The sequence below is a fragment of the Onychomys torridus genome, chromosome 15 (assembly GCF_903995425.1).
Source record: "Onychomys torridus chromosome 15, mOncTor1.1, whole genome shotgun sequence".
Classification (NCBI taxonomy): domain Eukaryota; kingdom Metazoa; phylum Chordata; class Mammalia; order Rodentia; family Cricetidae; genus Onychomys; species Onychomys torridus.
Window position 1 is genome coordinate 42,165,904 of NC_050457.1, and position 22,587 is coordinate 42,188,490.

General features: G+C 37.5%; 1 pseudogene; it reads left to right on the forward strand.

Moving 5' to 3' along the window:
• Positions 1–6,120: 6,120 nt before the first annotated feature.
• Positions 6,121–7,160, forward strand: LOC118596165 (annotated as a pseudogene).
• Positions 7,161–22,587: the final 15,427 nt, after the last annotated feature.

The window sequence follows — 22,587 nt, forward strand, 5'->3', positions numbered from 1 at the left end:
CTCTCTTTTTTCTTCTTTTCTCTTAAATTTTACTTTATTTTGGGGGGTGATTTACAAAGGCAGAGGGCAGAGATGAAGGGAGAGAGAGGTCAATGGCATTGAGATGAATGATGTGAAAGACACAAAGAACTAATAAAAAGAAAGTTTTTTTAAGGCCTTTGCAAAATGTGAGGGAGGAGAGGGAAGGGCAAAATGTGTGCCCACCTATTGGTGGGCATGCAAAAAACCTCACTTTTTGAGATGTTTCTTAGCCATTTTTATTTCTTCCATTCATAATCCCACTAGCTCAATTTTCAATTGGTCATGTTTCCTTGACTTCGTTTTTGTTGATATATATATATATGATGTTAATACTCTGTCATATGTATAGTTGTCATAGTGAGGGTTTCTATCACTGTGATCAAACACCATGAACAAAAGCAATGGGGAGGAGGGGGCTTATTTCACATTCCAGATTATAGTTCATCATCAAGGGAAGTCAGGGAAGGAACTCCAGGCAGACAAATGGAAACAGGAACTGATGCAGAAGCCACAGAGAAATAATGATTACTGGCTTGCTCAGCCTGCCTTCTTATAGCACCCAAGGCCACCAGCTCATGGTGACACCACTCACAGTGACATTAAACCAAGAAAATATGCCACAGTCCTACCCACAGGCCAATCTAGTGCGACGTTTTCTCAGTAGACATTTCCTTTTCCAAAATGACTCTAGTTTGTGTCAAGTTGACATGACACTAGCCAGCACCTCCTTGTCAACCTGACACAAAAACACATCACAGTTAAACCATAATCTTTCCTTTCTTGTTCATCCTCAACATCTCATATTAATACTACAATATACCACAATATAAGATATTCCAAGTTTTAAACATCCCACAGTCTTTAAATATTTCAACACTTTAAAAGTTTGTTCTCTTTAAAACATCCAGTCTTCCTTAGAGTTCAAAGCCTATCCAAAAATATCCAAGGGCTGTCTAAACTATATAATAAATACACTGAGTGATGCCAAATTAGACTGGAGAATATAGTAGTTGCTAACCGAACAGAAAGGCCTGCAGAACTGCATAAAAGTCAGAATTCAAGTAAGAAAACCCCCGTGAAAGCAGTAATTCATGCAGGTCCCTCTCTCTACTGCGGTACTTCAGCACTCCTATAATTTTTAAAGAATTTAATAGATTTTTATTTCCAAGACCTGGAAAAACAAAAGTCCTCTTAAGCTGAGAGCAAATGCTTCTAGTGTTTGCCTGAAGCCATTCTTTTTATTAGGGCAGTTCCAGCTTCTTGAGCAGAAGGGATTTATAATGGAAATAATGAGGAGAAGCATCAACCACAGTGCAGCTCAGAAAAGAAATCATAAAATCCCAACGAATGTCTGAAATTGTATTTCTTTTAAAAAGAAACCCTACATTTTATCTAAAATAAAACATTTGTTTAAGAAGTCAGTAAAGACCAATGTAACATGCCAACAGTGGTTTGTTACTATTTCTCAGACAAAAGGAAAATCATATCATGAGAATGACAGGGATATATTTAGTACAATTCTCTTACTTTATCTTTATTACTTCTGGGAAAATAGTCCCTTGATGTATGCTAAATTTCTTTTAATTTCAATCGCTTGTGAATGCAACAGAAACTCTTTACCACAGTCTTTAGTATGAATAAACTGTATTTTCTCAGCAGAATTCAAAGAGGAAGGAGGGAGCAGTACACTTGACAGGCCCCGGGTTTCCTAAAGTTCTGTGTGGAATTCTTCCACAAGCACTGTAGGATTTCTTGAAGCAACAATACGTTTTGAAACAACAAATGGAAACACATATCCAACTCATACCCAGAGAGTGGAGTATCGAGGACACAGCAGCACCTGGTAGGTCCTCAAAGAGCTCCTATTCAAATAAGACAAGGCCATAATTAGGCAATTAGGGGCATTTTCAAACACTGATGTGTACTTTTCTCTAGGCTTAATTCCTCATAAACATCATGTCCTATAATCTAAAGTTCTTAAACCAAGTGAGGTAGAGTCTAGAATTTTCACCATTTAATAAAAATATTGAACTGGATATTGAGGGTTGAAATGACCTTTTAGAGATGCTGGGCATGAAGGACAGTCATAGATGCTGTTTCTCCTTTAAGTTTACAGCAGGCACAATTTACACAGTGTACCTGAGTCCACAGGGCAAAATAGAGCTTTGTCATTTGAATTGATTTAACTCATATTTTTCCTAATTTCCTTCTTTGAGAGTAAGTGTGTGTGTGTGTGTGTGTGTGTGTGTGTGTGTGTGTGTGTATGTAATAACCAATCTCTAACATGGCACAAAAATAATGAAGTAAAATAAAACACCGATTATGCAAAATAATCCAAGTGTTTACTGACCTAACTGTGGTAATCATTTCACATGAATGTGTATTTCACTTCATAACATTGTACATTTCAATATGTAGGACTTTGTGAATCATTCCTTCATAAATTTGGAAGAGTATTAATTTGGGCTTGTTACTAAACATTTCTAGGTTAAGAATAACATCTACAACAATATAACATTACTGAAAATAATTTAAATATTTTGCAACCTTTTGTTTTCAAAGTATATTCAACTAGATATATGCAGTGAATGTATGTGTTTATGATTAATGAAATCATTCTGAACTGGTTAGTTACATACTAGTTTGATATGAAAAGTCAATTATATTACACTTTCAGTAATGAAATTTCATTTCATAACTACGAAAAATTAACTAACCCTACAAAACATGACACATTCAGGGAAGTATTTCATATGTATTAATGTCTCTCAGTACTGTTTTGTTTAACACTTATAGATTACTATTATTTCAAATTTGACTTATCCTGAAGATCCTCTGCCACTGAGCCACATACATCCTCAATGTTATTCTGAAATAGTTAAAATAGCAACAAATAATTTCAGATACATACATGATAATCCCTCTACTACAAAGTAGTAGAATGCTCACATTGCCATAGTTTATATCTAGCTATGTTTCTTGGCAATAATAATTTTTATAGTATCATGTCAAACTATAAGTCAGACATCCTTAAAACAATAGTTAAGGAAACTACTTTCAAACAGCACAAGTAACTTGTTCTAGACTACCTAAATGACTCATAAAACAATAATGTACCCTGGGTTTGTGATTTTTCTTCTCCCACACAGAGTTTTGTGGTATCCTAATACTGTGTGCATAGTTTCAACTTCCAGATTAATCATAAAGATTGAAGGAAACAATGTCAAATGTTCTTTCTAGCTTAGAAATGCTATGAGTGGACAATAACCCACGCTTTAAATTTAAAACAAAATGAGCAGGAGGTTTGAGATGGATCAGGAATAGAGTGGGAGAACAAGGAAAGGGATACCATGATAAATGAAGGCACCATGGGAATAGGGAGAAGCAGAGTGCTAGGGAGGTCCCCAGGAATCCACAAAGATGACTCCACCAGAGGCAATGGTCAAGTGACTGCCTGAGCTGACCTTCTCTGGTGATTGGATGGCTTGAAGACCCTAACTATCATCACAGCAGCCTCATCCAGTGACTCCTGGAAGTAAATGCAGTGATCCACAGCCAGGTCCCAGGTGGAGCTTCAAGAGTCCAATCAACAAGAGAGAGAGAGAGAGAGAGAGAGAGAGAGAGAGAGAGAGAGAGAGGGGAGGGATTCTGGGATTCTATTTCTATGAGCAAGGGACCATGATTGGAAAAAAAATACAAAGACAACTAGCCAAACTAGTGGAAATATATGAACTATGAACCAATAGCTGAGGAGTCCCCATGGTACTGGACTAGGCCCTCTGGATAAGTGAGACAGTTGTTTAGCTTGAACTGTTTAGGGGGCCCCCAGGCAGTGGGACCTAGACCTGTCCCTAGTGCATGAGCCAGCTTTTTAGAACCTAGTGCCTATGATGAGACACTTTGTACGGCCTTGGTGCAAGGAGGAGGGGCTTGGACCTGCCTCAACTGAATGTACCAGGCTCTCTTGATTCCTCATGGAAAACCTAGCCTTGGAGGAGGTGGGAATGGGGCATGGGTTGAGAGGGAAAGGCTAAGGGGTGGGAGGAGGGAGGACAGGGGAAATCTGTGATTGATATGTAAAATGAACAGAAAATCTCATTAAAAATTTTAAAACAAAATGATAGAGAAAATTAGCTATGAATATGTTATTTCCAACATATACATATTATATATTGTAGAGAGTTTATAACTAAGTCATAAATAAGCATAATAAGCAACATATTGGACTTTGTTACTACAATATAAACAATTTAGAAAGTGATATGAAGTGCTGCAATTTTTTACTCAAGGGACAGAAACCTAATTCTAAGTGAATTAAAGTAAATGAACACTGAAAAGGAAGGATTGTAATTAAAAATGTCAAGACTAGTTATTTTGAGTAGAGTTGGATCAAAGTACTCAAATAATGTTATCAACACTTGTCTCTCCATCTGTCACATGGCTTCTTTCCTCAGAGTTACCCCCATTTTCAGGTGATTTCATTGAGAGGTTAACATGGAAGCAATACAAGCAATGGTTCTAACTTAATGGTTCCAGAGTGGAGCATAATTATCTGAAGAGGATAGAACTGTGGCTGTAGGAGCGGGAATGTTCTCATCTGCAAACTTAAGTCACATAAGCGCCCATTGCTCCAAGCGGCAACAGTAACTCCATCTAACTAACCCACATAGACTGAAAATGCGAGAAAATTGGTTCCTCATGTAAAAATATTCCCAGGAGGAAAGCAGCTAGATGGTATACAGGAAAATATCAGTGACATCCACCACACAAAAGGATAAAGAATTAAAATCTAGTTGTCAGATAAGTATGCAAAGTGAGGTAGAAGTTACAACAACCACACTCACTGCAAGTCACATGACCAGGGGTAGTTGGCTAACACAAAATGGACTTCATGCTTTGTTTTGGTTTGGTTTCATTTGTTTTTTGTTTGGTTGGTTTTGGTTGTGGTGGTGGTGGTGGTGGTGGTGGTGGTGGTGGTGGTGGTGGTGGTGTGTTTGTGGTTGAGAGAAATAACATTAAGTTTGGTGGGTAGGGAGCACTTAAATATAGTAACTGCCATCTTAGGCTACTATATCCAGCAAAACTATCCCTAATCGTCAAAAGAGAGTAAAAATCTTCTGTGAGAATCTCAAAACAGAGGAGTTAATCACCAGTGAGCCAGCACTACAAAAGACATTTAAGGTATTAAGGAAGCTCCAAACATTATAAGATTCATAAACAACAGAAATGAATACATGTGTTTCAGTAGAAATCTTACATTTTAATGACCTCAATTCTCCACTCAAAGTGCAGCAGACTAACAGAATGGATTCAGGAGTCATCTGCTCTCTGCTTCCAAAACATGAGCCCACTGGGAAAGTTAAACACAACCTTAGGTTTAAAGAATAAAACACGATATTCCCAGCAAATGGAAGTGGAGGGTGGGGTAGAAAGCACGTGCAGTTGTATTAACATACAAAAAAATAGAATAAAATCCAAAATTGGGAAGAGACAAAAGGACTTCTTCTTACTGATAAAGGGAACAGTCTATAAAGAGGATATAGAACATTTCTAAATACGTATGCAGCAAACATCAATGTATCTAATTTTATGAAGTAGACACTACTAGATGTAAGCGCGTAAGTTGAACTCAACCCCATAATAGAAGGAGAGTTTAATATCCTGCTGCCACCAAAAGGGAGATTATCCAGAAAACTAAAATCAAGAAATAAAGAGTTAAGTGGCATATTTATATCAAATGCACTTAACAGCTACATAGAAAATATTACAATCAAATATTTCAAGATATATATTCTTAGCAGCTCATTGAAACATTATGTAATATAAACTATAATGCTAGGACAAAAGGCCTATCTTAAAAGAACAAAAAGTGAAATTATTTCTTACCTTTTTTTTTTTTTTTTTTGGTAACTGCAGCATTTCTATTTTTCTTTACACAAAGACTTGTTGATGGGGCCTAATGTTCTCACTGAACAGTAGAAAACCAAAATCTGTCATTTCTTAAAGAACTGAGTACAAAAAACCTTACATAAATTGAAAGGATGAATACATTTACAGGTGTCAATGCAAACGTTCCAAACTCAAGGCAAGTAACAACCCATGGCGTCAGGAGGGAAAACACCAGAACGGAAACTGGGTCCTAAGGCTCGGACTTTCCCACCATTAGACAGGCAAGACGGAAGTGATAACTGGTTCAGGAAACCCTGCCAGCCTCAAGAATTTCTGGAAGTCAGCTGTTGGTTTTAATACCCTGCACAGATCACTGCACAGTGCTTCACACAGACCCACCAGGCTGGGGATTTCTCCTCCACAGCTATGCACTCCTCAGCCACCAAGTGACCAAGCCACATGACTAAAGACTAAATCAAGATATGCACAGGGTATTAAACATATACCAAGGGAACAGTTAACTTGAATACAAGGTCAAAAATCAGCAATAAGTTCTACGATCCAGTGCTGATATTGGATACAAGCTTCAAGGACAAATTTCTTTTCAAAGGCTTATTCCAGTTTCATGAGGCTAGCATGAGGTATGTATATTTGCCAGGACAAATTGATACTTCAGAATTAGCTCATGCAGCAGATGCCTGGCACCTGCTCAGTCCATCTAGAAGCATTTGCGGTGGACGATGGAGGGGCCTGACTCGTCATACGCCTGCTTGCTGATCCACGTCTGCTGGAAGGTGGACAGTGGGGGGTTATAGCTTCACCACCACGGCTGAATAGGAAATTGTGCATGGCATTAAGGAGAAGCTGTGCTACGTTGCCCTTGATTTTGAACAAGAAATGGCTACTCCTGCATCGTCCTCTTCCTTGAAGAAGAGCTATGAGCTGCCTGATGGGCAGGTGATCACCATCGGCAATGAACGCTTCCAGTGTCCAGAGGCGCTCCTTCCAGCCTTCCTTCCTGGGCATAGAGTCCTGTGGCATCCACGAGACCACCTTCAACTCTATCATGAAGTGTGATATGGACATCCACTTGGACCTGTATGCCAACACAGTGCTGTCTGGCGATACCACATGTATCCAGGCATTGCATTGCTGACAGGATGCAGGAGATCATGGCCCTAGCAACCAGCACAATGAAGATTAAGACCATTGCTCCTTCTGTGCACAAGTATTTCTTCCCTTTTAACTGATCACATTTGGAGAAAATTGTAACTCACCAGCAAGACAAGCTACAGAATGTGTACATATCCATGGAAGCTCAACATACACTATGGGATGATGAATGACTTATCAGTAAAATCAGGGGGGGAACTTTTTAATTATTAGAAATGAATGGAAATGAACTCACAGTATAATAGAACATATGAAACATAATGATTACATTAACAAAAAAACTTATAAATATCTCAAATAAGAAACCTAATAATCAACTTTAGTATCTTAACAAAATAGGAACAAACTGAACATAAAGTCAGTCAATGCAGAGAAATAATGAAAGTGAAAACAACACAAAGAATCAATGAAACAAAGAATTACTTCTTTGAAAAGATAGGCAAGTTTCACAAACTCATACCTAAACTAAGCAAAACGAAGAAAGTGAGAAGACGCAAATTAATTAAACTAGGTAGGAAAAATTAAGTGATACCAATGAAATTCAGATGATCTGCAGGGAAAATTTTGAAAACTTACATTCCAATGAACTGTAAAATCTAAAAGAAATGAAGAAAAATCTGGACATACATGGCTTTCCAAATTCAACTATGAGCATATAAACAACTTAAATATCTATAGAAAGCAATGAGATTAAAACAGCAATAAATAAAAAACGTTGAGAACCTGACCGATTCACTGGTGCACAGAACCCGCCATTTTTTTCCCAAGATTTAAAAAGAAGTAATTGAGGGGAAATGTCTTCACCTATGCATTCAGGTGCTATGGAAATCACTATAAAGGTCTAGATAACACATTTCTGGATAAGTAGCCAAGAGAATCTAAGTCAATATAACCACAGAGATTCCTGCACATCTGTAATTTTTGCAGCACTATTCACAACAACACTTTACAGAGTCAGGCCTGCTGTTCCTCAGTAGATGAGTGGAAAAAGAAAACATACTATTTTCAGCAACACCAAAGAATAAAACTGTGTTTGTAGGAAAATAGAAGCAGCTGGACACCAGAATATGAAGTGAAATAGGTCACACTCAAAAAGACAAATGTCACGTATTTTTCTCTCATTCATGGGTCCTATGGATGTATATAATTAAACATATGTATGCCATAAAAGTAGAAGAGAGGATGTCTGTGGAAATGAAAGGAAATAGTGATGTGAGAAAGAAGGGAAGAGAGTAGTTCATATGGCCAAAGTATATGGTTTACTTGTAATAAATGTCTTTATGAACCCACCACTATGTATAACAAATATACCACAAAATCTGTTTTAAACACTAAAAGACAGACTACAGTAATCATGAAATTATCTAGTTAGGCTAACAATCCCCCCCCCCCATGTTCTTAGCCCTCCTCTAATGTTCAGGAAGTACCATTGGCTTAATTAGGGTTTCTATTGCTATGATAAAACACCATGACCAAAAGCAACTTGGGAAGGAAAGGGTTTACTTCTGCTGACAATTCTCATGTAAAACACTCCATCACTAAGAGAAGGCGGGACAGGAACTCAGAGGCAAAACCTAAAGAAGTCATGGAGGAGCACTATTTATTTGCTTGCTCCTCATAGCTTGCTCTGAGTGTTGTCTTCTACATCTTAGGACCATCTGCTCAAGTGTGGCACCACCCACAGTGATGGACCCTACCACATCAATCACTAATTAAGAAAATACCTGTAGACAATCTTATGGAGGCATTTTCTCAATAGAGGTTGCCTATTCCAAAATGACTCCAGCTTTCGTAAGGGTGACAAAACAAAATAGGAAAACCATTGAACCACTAGATAAAAACAGAAGAAATGATCTCAGTTCAGTGAAGAGACAAAAAAATTATTGATAGAAAGAAATACAACACACTTTTCTAATTTTCAAATACATACATACATCTATATCTATATCAATCACTACTCAATGTTACCATTGAGGAAAACTAAAAGTGAGCCTAAGTTGCTGGTCTCAAAAAATATTTTTTCATACAAGAAAAAAAATATTTTGGCTTAATTTCTTTCCTATCTCTCTCTTGAAATTATATATTTTAAATTTTTATTAGATGCTAATCAAATAGTTCTGAATTCCTAACAGAGAAATTTCTGTGAAGATAAGCTATTTTCAATATGTTATATGTACAAATATTAAGCTGTTTAGGAAGAAATCATTAAGGAAATTAAATTTTTGCAATCATGTTTAACAAGTTAAATCAGTTGCTCCTAAAAATAGCACCAACTTCTTTGAGAATGACATTTTATATCATTAAAATCAATTATATTTTACACATTCTGTATTGTATATGCTTCAAACATGCCTAACATTAACTTCAAAGATATCACTGGAACAAATATTTTTCTGAAAAATAGGTACCTCAGGAGGCGTGCTCAAAGCAATATATGAAATTATCTTAATGTCCCACCAAAGCCTTAAGTAGGAATTTAAGTGCCTGGTCTTCGTCTGTCATAGTCTAGCTTACTCCCAGGTCTGTGTCATTGACTAAACATCTCCTAAAGATTTGTCTTCTCTGTAAGTTCATGAACAATCTTGTGAATAACATAATGGGCAAATGTTTTGGATTCCTCAGCTTTTCTTCCATTTAAGCATAAAAGTCAGTCTCACTAAAGGTGGTTTCTAAATAGTAAACTTATTGATTAAAGTTGAAAGGGGGCTTTGGGGAAAAAATTATAGGTGCCAGAGGTGATACATGACCAAAATGAAACAGTGTCTTCCAGACACGACAAAACTGATGTGCATATGGCCTCCCAGAAACAGTGAGAGCACATCCAAGGCCTGCATCTGTCTATGCCAGATGGGATCTCAGCACTTAGAAAGGGAAGGGGAAGCAGGCTTCCACTCCTAAGCAGAAAACTATCTGAAGTTGATACCCACGAGGCAAAAAAAAAAAGTCAGTTTTCTTCAACAGTCTCACTGGGCATATCAACCATGCTTCAAAGGCAGGCCCCATGTCTGAGAGTAGGTGTCCAAGGCAAAACAAATTCAATGGTATTTTTGTAGACCATTTATTCTGCTTTGTCTGGGTATTATTTTTATCATATTGGTCTTTGCTTGTTTATTTTATTTCTGTTTCTGTAAGATGTGTGTGTGTGTGTGTGTGTGTGTGTGTGTGTGTGTGTGTGTGTTTTATGTTTTTTGTTTGTTAAAAGAGAGAGACAGAGCATAAAGTTGGGTGACTAGGGAGGTGGGGAGGGTCTGAAAGGGATTGGAGTAGGGGAAAACATGATAAAAGCATATTGCATGAAATTTTTAAAATAAAAACAAATAAAAAAGAAACAATTTGCTAGTAATAGAGTTTACTTTTTTTTCCAAAAATTTAAGCAAAGGAAAGAGGCCTTTAAATATTATCAATTCATCTCTTGAAACCTTTCAGCACCAAGGTTAGCTCATCAATCCATCATTCTCCAGTTTCCTTATTGTCCTTTATTTATGAAATTGTCCTCCAATTTCCTTATTTTTTTGTGCTTTAAATTTGCTTATACGACAAAGCAATGCAGAATCTGAACTTTATACCAGATGAAAATAGATGCATAATGCTCCAACAGATAAAAGCTCGCTTCCGTGCCCTACTTTGAGTTCAGCAAATTCTCTTCCATCCACCAGAGTGGCAAGGTCAGTGTTTAAGGTCAGTAGGCAGCAAGTGAGTCCAGCACACTGGATATGTACTGGTATCTTGAGGTTAAGAACTGTTGTTATTTACCAACCAAGATAAGATTACTTTAAAGACCCTGGAAATACATTTGATGGTTCTCTATGTAGATATTATAATGCATGTAAGTGAGCAATATATGTGAAATATTTATATATGAATAACATACATCAATCTAAATATAAAGAATTATTACGTTTAATTAGAGTTTATAACATTCACATAAAACTTTTGGAAAGAAAAATATAATTCAACTGTTCCATATGAGATAGGGACAAGCATCTTCAAATTGTAATCCCTTAAAATATTTTGAATCTAAAATAATATACCTTCAGCCAGGTGTGGTGGCTTATGCCTTTAGTCCTAGCACTCAGGAAGCAGAGGCAGGTGAGTCTCTGAGTTCAAGGCCAGCCTGGTCTACAAAACAAGTTCCAGTACAGCCAGGGTTATACAGAGAAACCCTGTCTCTAAATCAATCAATCACTCAATCAATAAATAAATAGATGATAGATAGAGTTTTAGAAATGGATACAATAGCATACTATAATTGATATAATATAATATGTTATACCTTCTGCAATCATTCATCCAGCCTGTTTCCCAAAATGTTCCATGAGTTTGTTACTTCCATCAGATTCCTGATCCTCCCCATCCCAAGCTCTCCGATTTCCTCCCAGCACATCCTTGGTCTTCCCAGGGTAACCCTCGTCTGGACAGCAGTTACTTTGCATTTTACTCCACTGCACTCTGCTTCATTTCTCAAAACACCCAGGGCCGAGTCCTCCCACAGATGTTCCCACACCAATCCAGAGTCCTGTGTAGGCAGCGGAGGAAAGAACTACTGGGGCTTTCATCTCTCTTCGGAAGAGAATGGCTCTGGGCCTTAGATGCTTAGATCCTCTCTCTGAAATTCCTAGATCCCCCCCCCCCCCCCCCCCCCCCCCACCCCCCCGCCCCGGCTCAAAGATCCAAGCTACTTCTCCTTTAGCCAACGTCAAATGCAGGAGCACCAAATCTGCCAAAACACCAATCAGAGGATCGCAAACTAGGTGAGAGAGAATTCTCGACAATGTCCATCAGCTTTCCGATTCGCATGTTTCTGCTTCCTGCTTTAAAATAGACACACACACACACACACACACACACACACACACACACACACACACACACTATGCAATGGAAAAACCACAGCGCATTGAACCTGAAGGGCCATGGAGTCAACAGAGGAAATAGAATTTTGGAGCCTTGGCAAGCTCGGAGGGGAGGGGGGGGGCGGGTTTGAACCACAGGTCTGACTTCGATGTTCTTCGTAACTGCTTCAGCTAGCCGAGTAGCCACTCTAAGGCAGAGAAAGCAATCAGACAACTTAGACATTTCTCAAGAGGGGTTTTCTTTCCTTGGAGGAATTCTTTTCCATTGATTAAATTATCTATCTCTTTAGTAGAAAGTGTTTTAGAGTGTAAGGATTTACCGAAGTGACAAGTAGTCTACCGAGAATTAAACCAAAATGCAAACTTAGCTGCTGTCTCAAAAACCACATGTCTTTAAATCACCAGTTGTTAGCATTTATCCCCAAAAGAATTCTTAACTTCCACCAAGGAATAAATAGACTCTTTTGAGTTGTATTTCCTTCTACCTTGAAACCTGATTGACGTGTTAAAAGTTTAAATTCACGTAGAAAAATCGTAACTTCCTCCATGGCACATAAAAACCACAACAATGTATATCTAATAAGAGAATGGGGGGATTAAAATTAGATAAAGTAGTTTTGAAGAACACAGATGTAATGTCAACATGCTCTAATTTCTTCTGAGAAAAACAAGTCATCCTGAAGCCCTTAACTCGGTTGTCTACCTCATGTAAGCCACATATGCACACGGCAACTTTCTTTGGAATTAAAGCCTGGATTACTTGTTTACACAAGCAAACTCATCTCAGCTGCAGCATCTGGTTCTCACTAAGATTTAGCTTTCACCTAATTCTCCAAATGGGTTGACTGAGGTTCAAGAATGTGAGGTGACTCGCTCAAGAGCACACAGTGAATCCTGGGCAAGCGGCCACTCTGCCTCAGCTAGGAGATGGCTATCTCAGTACAAACCCCCCCATGCTGAGAACACCGAATACTCAGACCACTTGGAAAGCGGAGCTCACTGAGTGAGTCACTTGGTACCTTTCCACTTTACAGCATGTCAGAAAGTGAGCTCCAGGAAACTGCCATGAAATTTAAAGATGCTTAAGATGGCATATATATATATATATTCGACTCCTCAAATATTCTAGTATTAAAACAGCAGGGAAAGTGTGTGTGTGTGTGTGTGTGTGTGTGTGTGTGTGTGTGTGTGTGTGCTTTAGTACATATGTTAAAAATGCTACACCAAGAATATAAATATAATAAAGGGAAAGACTACACACAAAATGGAAAATTTTAACCAACTTATGTAGCCCTATTGTTAATTGCACAAAATATATCCTATTCTTTTCATGCTATAAATATTTTAATTACTAATTCTTGTTTTTATAATTTATAGATTTTACTAAATGAAATATCACTTGCTACAAACAACTCAAAATAATTATTAAGGTTACAAAAATCACTCACAGTTACATTTCAAAGAAATTAACTCTTCTATAGTATAAGTATAAATTTAGTTGAATGTATATCTATTTGAGATATATTCTAAAACTCCCAGTGAATGTCTACACTTATAGATGGTATTGAACCTAATATTACTATACATTTTTATTTATATACCCACTTACAATGAAGTTTAATTTATTAATTGGTGCATTAAGGGATTAGCAGCAATAACTGGTAATATAATATATTTTCAGGATTTAGTAAAATTAGTATTATTTGAACATAAGTACTGTTCATATGTCCAGTGTACTGAACAGTACTGTCCAATTGGTCTAAACAACAAGACAGCTGTAAGTGACCCACAGCTGGGTATCACACAGCATTGACACACAAGACAAGAGAACGATTCTTTTTCCAGATAGGATGGAATGGGCCTGCACAGGATGTCAATATGCTACTCAGAAAGGTGTGCAATTGAAAATTTGCTTATTAAGAATTTCTGATTTAACATACCTAGGCTACTATCAATCATAAGCAACTATAACCATAGAAAGTGAAATCATGGGTATGAGGGATAATTGGACTCAGAATAAAATACATACTCTTAAATTTTACAACTATGTGGACATATCAAGAAACATGCATACTTCAAAATTGTTTGATTTTTAACCATCACTTGTCTTCTTTAGATCATTGTATATGCAGAAGACTACTTCAGCGGTTTGCTAAAGTAAAATGAATAGAATTATTCAGCTTTCCACATTTACAAAGCGTTTTTTCTTTTGTGACTGTAACTTTAAGACCATGCTGGATATTCACAGAGTTTACTCGAAGACACACATTCACTTTTCTACAAAGCTATTTCTAGATTCAGATGCCCCATGTGACTGTGAGTACCAACCATTGATTCAGCGTTTTCTAATCCTGGCATTGTAACTCAAATATTCTCCTCTGTTCCAACTGGTGCCATATAATCCCTTCAGATCTCTCCACCATAATGCAGCTCAAATTAACTTTTATTTCACTTCAAATAGAAATAAATGGGTCATTTGATATTTTAACAGTTGGAAGCACAGAGTAGCTTAAGGATTATATGGAAAACCAGATATATACTCTCACAACATTTAGATAATTACAATTTTTGTTCAAAATATGAAGTATAATGAGCTAAGACAATCTCTACAATGGTTTAGAAGTAATACAGTGATATTAAAATTAAAATAAGATCAGAAAATTAAAGGGAGATAATCTTTTAGAGTAAGCTTATATGTTTTTCTTAAACTTTGTTAAACCTTAAATACTTCTTATCAAATGTTACAGTTTCTTCAATATTATGATTTTTTAAAGTTGAAATTTCTAAGAATGATAGTAAGTATGAAAAATATGCCCAACCTTTTGTAAATCTGGCTTGATTGGCATCTACCTTATAGTAAGTACTTTAGATCAACACTCTTTTTTTAAATCAATCAGTTACACAAATGAAACATGTTTACTCCATACATTATATTAAGCATTCAGAGTGCAAAGGGGTAAGTAGCACTGCTTGGAGAGCTAAGTACAGCTGTTCCCAATACATTCAAGTGATGCTGTATTCCTGAAGAGCACTGGGTAGGCTCTGTACAAGGTTATATTTTGGTTGTAAATTTTATATTTGTTAGAACTGTATAGTTTATAAAATGATCAATTATGGATTTTTCAACAGTCACCTCTCTTTAGTATACAGAAGAAATGTGCTCCTAAGCTACAGCCTGCATTGTAATATGTAATCTAATGTATTGTTTTTTCTTTTTCATGTGTCCTTTATTACGTTGAGCCCTAAAGATTTATATATATATAAATCTTATATATATACATAAATGAGTAGCCCAGAATCTTTTCCAAAAGAGTACATGGTGTGATACATGTAGGAAAAGAGCAGAGTTAAGAGGAAGAACCATTGACTTTGGAATATATGTCGTACTGTCTTCCATAAAGAACTTTCAGTTGCATGAATATTTCTATAACTGTCATAGTCAGGAATTATGTGCAATGTTACCATGGGAGTTTCTGAAAACTGTATTCTTTGAAGGTAAAAGTTCAGATGTTATAGAAAAGTTTGGACCTACTTAATTATCAAAATGTCATCTTTTCTACATCTTATCTATCTTACATACATTTTTCCTAAGATACAAAAAGAGATGTGGAAAATAAAAGCATACTTATTAGTATATATAAAAATAACCTATAATTTATACATTATCATCTTTCAAAAATGCTCAAAACAAATATTTTCTTAATTGACGTATGAATAGCAAACTGATAACATTTTTCACAGTGATTTTGAAACTGCTTGGGAAAGCACTTAGCGTTCAGTTATTGGCTTAGTGACCACTTCCGCCAGCGTGAAAGTGGTAAGAGAATTCTGTCTTGAAGGATGTGTGGTCTATTGCTTCCGCCCTCAAAACACTGAACTTTCGGGTTTAGGGAATTTTATATTTAGGCAAAGATTTATACCACTTGCCTCCCCTGTACCTCAAATGATTGAGTACAGAGTGAGTTACATCACCAGTTTTTCAAGTTCTCTAGGACTTTTCAGCTTCCCTACCTCTGAGCCAATTCCATACTGTGTCTCTTCTTCCATCCTCATGGTTCTGTTTCCCTGGAGAATCCTAATGGATGAGCTAGTGCTTTCTTTTATGAATAAATTTTTCCTAATTAACTGTAATAAATTTTTCCCAATGCAATCATCTTATAATTCTATGATTTCATATATTTAAATGTAAATGTACAGCTACATTATGATTCACTAAGATTTACTTTTTAAAAATAGATTCCGAGTTGGGGATTTAGCTCAGTGGTAGAGCGCTCACCTAGCAAGCGCAAGGCCCTGGGTTCGGTCCTCAGCTCAAAAAAAAAAAAAAAAAATAGATTCCCTTACTTTCTGGCTCAAGATGTATTAAAATTACTTTTAAAATTTAATATACAAATGAAAATTATTTATTATAATACATCAAATACAATACAAAATATTTTGATACTATGAACCATTATTTTCATTCTTTATATATACTAAAATTAGAGTAATTGGAAAAGAGGTGGCACTTCAAATTTTAATTATCAATACACTATATGTAATAATAATATATAATATAATAATATGATATATATTGCTGCTAATTTCCTCTTTTGAAAAAGACAAAGATGACAGTCCAAAATATTCATCTGGATTTAATAACTCCACATTAAAAACTTAACCAAGACAGAAGAACCTCCTCCCATCTTCCTTGTGAGCTCATCCATACAAATTCCTTTCAGTTCTTATTCCTACTGAAGGTCACAGGGGTGGGGGTGGGTTTGGGGATCTGGAACCATTATGATTTTATTTTAGTGAACTCTGTTACAACTTTACATTATTAGAACTTTTTATACTGTAGAATGCAACTTTTTAAAACGTGTTGTTCTGAAATTGAACAGGACAACTATTTGGGTCATTCTACTAAATTTAATAGTTTACTTTCAGTGAAGTTGTCTTTGTTAAAGATATGGATATGAAACATATATCTAAACTGTCCAAATTAGAATCATAAAACAAATGCAGTTTTTAAATGAACTGAAGTAGTAATATGTGAACTATAGCAAAGTATAATAAAAGTATCAGACTTTGCTTACTAAAAGGTAAGTGCTGTTATGTAAGATCTTGTTTATAACATAGTATGTGTGTGTTCTATCAAGTTGCAGTGTACATGAGTTGCAGTCAAGTGTTAAAAAAAAAAAACCAAACATAGCGTTAGGGAATTATGTGTTGTGGGATACCCAAATTGGAAAAGATCTGATTCTTCTCCGAAAATAATTCATTTTCTCGAGTAATTATGCCCACCTTGCTTTCAAAATATAACTCAAAACTTCTTAAAAAGAGAATTTTTTAATTTAAATATGGTGTTATAGTCTACATATTAACAACAACAATGAAAATAATAACTTTACTTTTGTTTATGCTATTTTTTATCAAAGCAGTTTCCAGGTTTGTTATTTAACTTACCACATATACTTCCCAGAATGTAAAACCATTTCACATTACAGAGAAGATCACTCATTTCTATCCAGTAACTCAGCAGCAGCAATACTTCTTACATTAACCTCACAATTCAAAATCAATGATGCTCTTTCTTCAAGGCTGTGCCCCTTTTATACTATACAGTTGTAGTTAATTTGCCAGTGCAATTTATCTCTTGGCTGGGTCTCTGCACACTTTTTTAAACAAAATCTATAAGAGTGAAAAATATTGGGGAGAAGGCAAGAAGGAGGGAAACCTGCACACGTGAGCTAATGACCTGGGGATTTGTAAATTGTCAAGTGTATCTTCATCTGCAACTGAAACATGAAATGCACCTCACCAGAAACCCATCCACTTGGTGGCTGTCTCTTCCTTTCCACAAATGACATATGACCTGATTATACTAAGTATTCAATAAACAGCACTGAAGTGAAATAAAAATTGCAAATTTCCAAATTACCTTAATATAGAATCTATAGGCAGCAGACATGAAAGAATGTAGGCTAACTGAAGATCTTCACCTTTCCCTCATTTCCTCTGAATTCAATCCCCCAGTCTCATCCCTGGCTCTGCAGCATTCTACCTACTGCAGGATCCCTTTCCCTCCTCCTCCATCTCCAGTGCATCACACAGCTAAAGCTTCCCTTCCAACATCATCCCAGCCCCCTAGCACTGTATCATAGCTCCCAACTCTAGCAGGCATTCCTGGGGAACCCTCCAGTCACGCCTTCCACAGAAGCAAGTGAGTCAGCAAGGTAGGTAGGCGAGCTTCAGATCTTCACTTCCACCTCCCACACGCACACAGATCCAATTTCCCAGGCTCATTTCTAGCTTTGCAGCAGAGCACCAATTGTGGCTACTTCGCACTCTCTACCTTCATTCTTGGGGACAAAGACAATCACAGTGGAACACACTGCTTTCCTCCTATAAAGTAAGGAAACGCTCATCCATTGATGGTAGGAATGCAAATTTGTACATTGACTATAGAAATCAATATGATGGTGGTTCCTCGGAAAGATGAGAGAAATCTATCTTCCTCAAGATCCAGCTATACAACTCTTGGGCTTATAGTCAAAGGACACTATATTTCCTACCACAGAGATACTTGATCAAGTATTTGATTTATTGCTGCTGTATTCATAATATCCAGAAATTGGAGACAACCTAGATGTCCCTCAACAGATGAACTGATAAAGAAAATGGGGTACATTTATACAATGGAATATTATTCAATTGTTAACAGAATGAATTCATGATATGCACGGGTAAATAGATGAGACGAGAAAAACAATCATCCTGTGCGAGTTAACCCAGACCCAGAAAGAAAGAAAGATATGGTACATCTTCACTTATATGTAGATTTCAGCTGTTAAGTCAGTAATAATCAAGCTAAAATCCATAGACTCGCAGAGGTTATGTCTAGGTAGGACAGAGAGATCTCACTAAGAAAGGGAAATAGAATAAATAGCTATGGGGGGCTGTGACAAGAGGATCAAGAAGACAGGAGAGGGAAAAAATGGAGGGAAGAAGGGGATGATGGAGGAAATACAGAGAGAAACAGCTAAAATTAAGGGCTATTTTAGGGATAGTATTGAAACTGAATAGAGGAGAAGCTTCCTAATATATGTGAAGGCAATCTAAATGAAATCGCCAAGTAACAGCGGAAACAGAGCCCCAACTAGACACTTCTTGTCACCAGATGAAGATTCCAGTACCAAATTGGGTTACAATCTACTTGACATGTTGGTCAAAGGGGTCCCATGAGAACCCCCAAATAACCCAGGCTGCTGCCAATACTATATGTTGCTCTCCACAAACTGAAGGCAAGGCCCCATTGCTAAAGACAACACCCAAACAACTGGCTTCTCATTGAACATGGAGAAATAGAGCTGTTGTCTACATAGAACCTTCTTATCTACATGTTAGTGTCTTTGGTACATGAAGCTACTCCGCATACTTCAAAGGAGAAATGTAAACACTAACCCAGCCCCCCCCCAAAAAAAAGAAAAGCATTGAGCAGTAATGGAGTCCAGCCTGGAAGATATGCTAGTGCAATGGTGGCACAAAGGCACAAAGCTTGTGGGAGCAACCAACCAACACCTGAGTTGACTGACAACCCACTCCACAAGATGGAACCCATGCCTGTCACTGTTTGGGTGACTACATATCTGAGACTAGATAGCCAAGGACATAGGGTAATCCCAAATGCTACTGTTCTACTGAAAGACCAGTGACAATGATTCCTAATGACATTCTGCTATACTCATAAATCAGTGCCAGGCTCAATTGTCACCAGAAAAGCTTCCTCCTGTAGCAGATGGGAACAAGTACAGAGATGCACAAACAGACAATGTGCAGAGAATGAGAGGCCTTGGAATACCCAGCTGTAAATGGGATGTTGTGGTGGTATTTTGTTACCCAAAACATTGTGCATCCTAATAAACTTATCTGGGGTCAGAGACAGAACAACCACAATATTAAACATAGAGGATAGGCAGTGGTAGCACATGCCTTTAATCCTAGCATTCCAGAGGCAGAAATCCATCTGTTCAAGGATACAGCCAAGCATGGTGACTCACGCCTTTAATCCCAGGGAGTTTTGGCAGAAAGAGAAAGATATATAAGGCATGAAGGCCAGAAACTAGAAGCATTTGGCTAGTTAAGCATTTAGGCTTTTGAGCAGCAGTTCAGCTGAGATTCATTCAGATGAGGACACAGAGGCTTCCAGTCTGAGGAAACAGGATCAGCTGAGAAACTGTCGAGGTGAGGTGGCTGTAGCTTGTTCTGCTTCTCTGCTATTCCAGCACTCACCCCAATAACTGGCCTCAGGTTTGATTTTATTAATAAGTACCTTTAAGATTCACGCTATAGGATGTCTCTATCATATCCCTTCCCTAGGGCTCCAAAGATGACGCAGAAAGAGTGTAAGAGCCGAAGGGGTGGAGGACACCACGGGAACAAGGCCTTCTAAATCAACCAGGTCAGAGCTCATATGAACTCACAGAGACAGAACAGAATACACGGGACTCACATGGTTCCTTTTGGTATACATTACGGCTTCCAGTTTAGTATTTTTATGGGATTCCCGAGTGTGCAAATTCACACATCTGTGTCTATATCTACTTCTTGTGCCTTTTCTTGGACTCATTTCCTCCTCTTTGTTTTGTCCTCTTCAGGTGTGTTAGCTTTTGCTTTACCTTGTTGTTATTATTATTGTCCTTTAGAAGCCTGTTTTTTTTCTAATGAGAGACAGAAGGGGAATGGATCAGGATGTTGAAGTAGGTTGGTAGGAACTGGGAGGAGTAGAGGGGTGTAAACTGTAATCAGGATATACTCTGAAAGGAAAAATACCTATTTTCAATAGAAGAACAAATAACCCATCGGTGTATGAGGGGGGAAGGGAGAGAGTAGCTCAGGAGGACAGCAAGTCAGTGTGGCCCCAGACCCCACTTACAAAGTCCTCACATAAAGTGAGCTGAGTTTCTTCTGTTTTAAGTCTCCGGAACATCTTAGGGAGTGGAGTCATCTGGTTCCCATGTGTCCCTCATGCTCTCTGGTAATGACACGTTTAGGATTGTATTTATTTTTATTTTATGTGTGTGGTTGTTTTGTTTGCACATGTGTCTGTGTACCACATGCTTGCAGTGCCTGGGGAGGCCAGGAGAGGACATGGGAGCCTGTGGAACTGGAGTTCCAGAGGGTTGCTAGCCACCATGTGGACGCTGGAAACTGAATCCAAGTCCTCTGGAAGAGTGAGTGCTCTTAACCACTTAGCCATCTCTCTAGAGCCTAATCATAGCACATTTGACTTCTAATTTTCACGATAAAACTAATCTATTTTTAGTATAGTCTTTTTATTACATTTTAGTTACTTAAAAACATTTGTACAATGTACCTTGATCACATTCCTTCTTTCTCCCAAATTTTCCCAGACCCTCGCCCTCTACCTACCCACCTAGTTCCATGTCCTTTTTCTTTAAAAATAAAATAAAACAAAACCCTCAAACTGTAGCAACAACAAAGCATACAACACACACACACACACACACACACATTCATACACACACATACAGACATACACACACACACACACACACACACACACACACACACAGAACACAAAACACTTTTGTGTTTGGTTTTGAGCCTGAGGTCTGCCCTGCAATGTGATTGACATACACAGGTCTCACTCCACTGGTGAATACTGATTTTCCCTCTCCCAGTTATCAATTCAAAGTAACTTCTTGGTTAGGGGTAGGACTTTGTGCCCATTTCTCCTTCTTGGTGATGAGATTTTATATGGCTTGAGTTTGCACAAGCTTTGTAATAATGTGTTTTTAAACTATTGATTTTATTACCTCAGTGAGGCTATAGATAACATTTGTAAGAGAAGTCTTCTTTACAGTAAACCACTGGCTAAATCTTTAATGAAACTTATTACTTGGTTTCTTTTGGATATGTGGGATGTTTTCTTTTTATTTCTATCAATGTTTGCTTACTTTGATTTAAGACAGGGTCACATTCTGTAGCCCAAGCTAAACTGGAATTCACTATTTAGCCCATGCTGCTCTCAAACTCACTGTAATCCTCCTGCCGCAGCCTCTACTGGAGCATGGGTACCTCTCAAAGACCACATCCCTGACAAAAACTAACTCTCCCTACCCCAACAACTGTCCATTGGCAGTAGCTCCTCAGCCAAAAGGGAAACTTCCTGAGTGCCTTCCCCATCCACACTAGGATTTTGGCTGATTTTCTGTGTGTCTGGTGCATGCAGTCACAACCACTATGAGTTCATGTATTCGACAGCCCTGTCTATTTAGCAAATTCTGCTACACTGTAAATGTATACTTCCTCTATCTCTTACAATTTATCTGCCCTCTCTTCCAGGATGATCCCTGAGCCTTATCGAGAAGGGGATATGATACAGATGCCCCATTTAGAGCGGAGCATGCCATAGTCTCTTATGCTCTGTATGTTGACTAGTTGTGGGTCTTCTAGGGCTATCATTGGGCTACATTTTAAGCTGAAAGAAGAGCTAGGGAAGAAGCCACTACCCTTGAAAGGGACAGGTCACAAACTATCTGATACTAGAGTACTCAACTCCACGTCACTATTACTTTATCAGCAGGACATTTTCTTTTACCAAATATAGGAGCCAAATATTTAAAATAAGGAAAGTGTGAAAACTGAA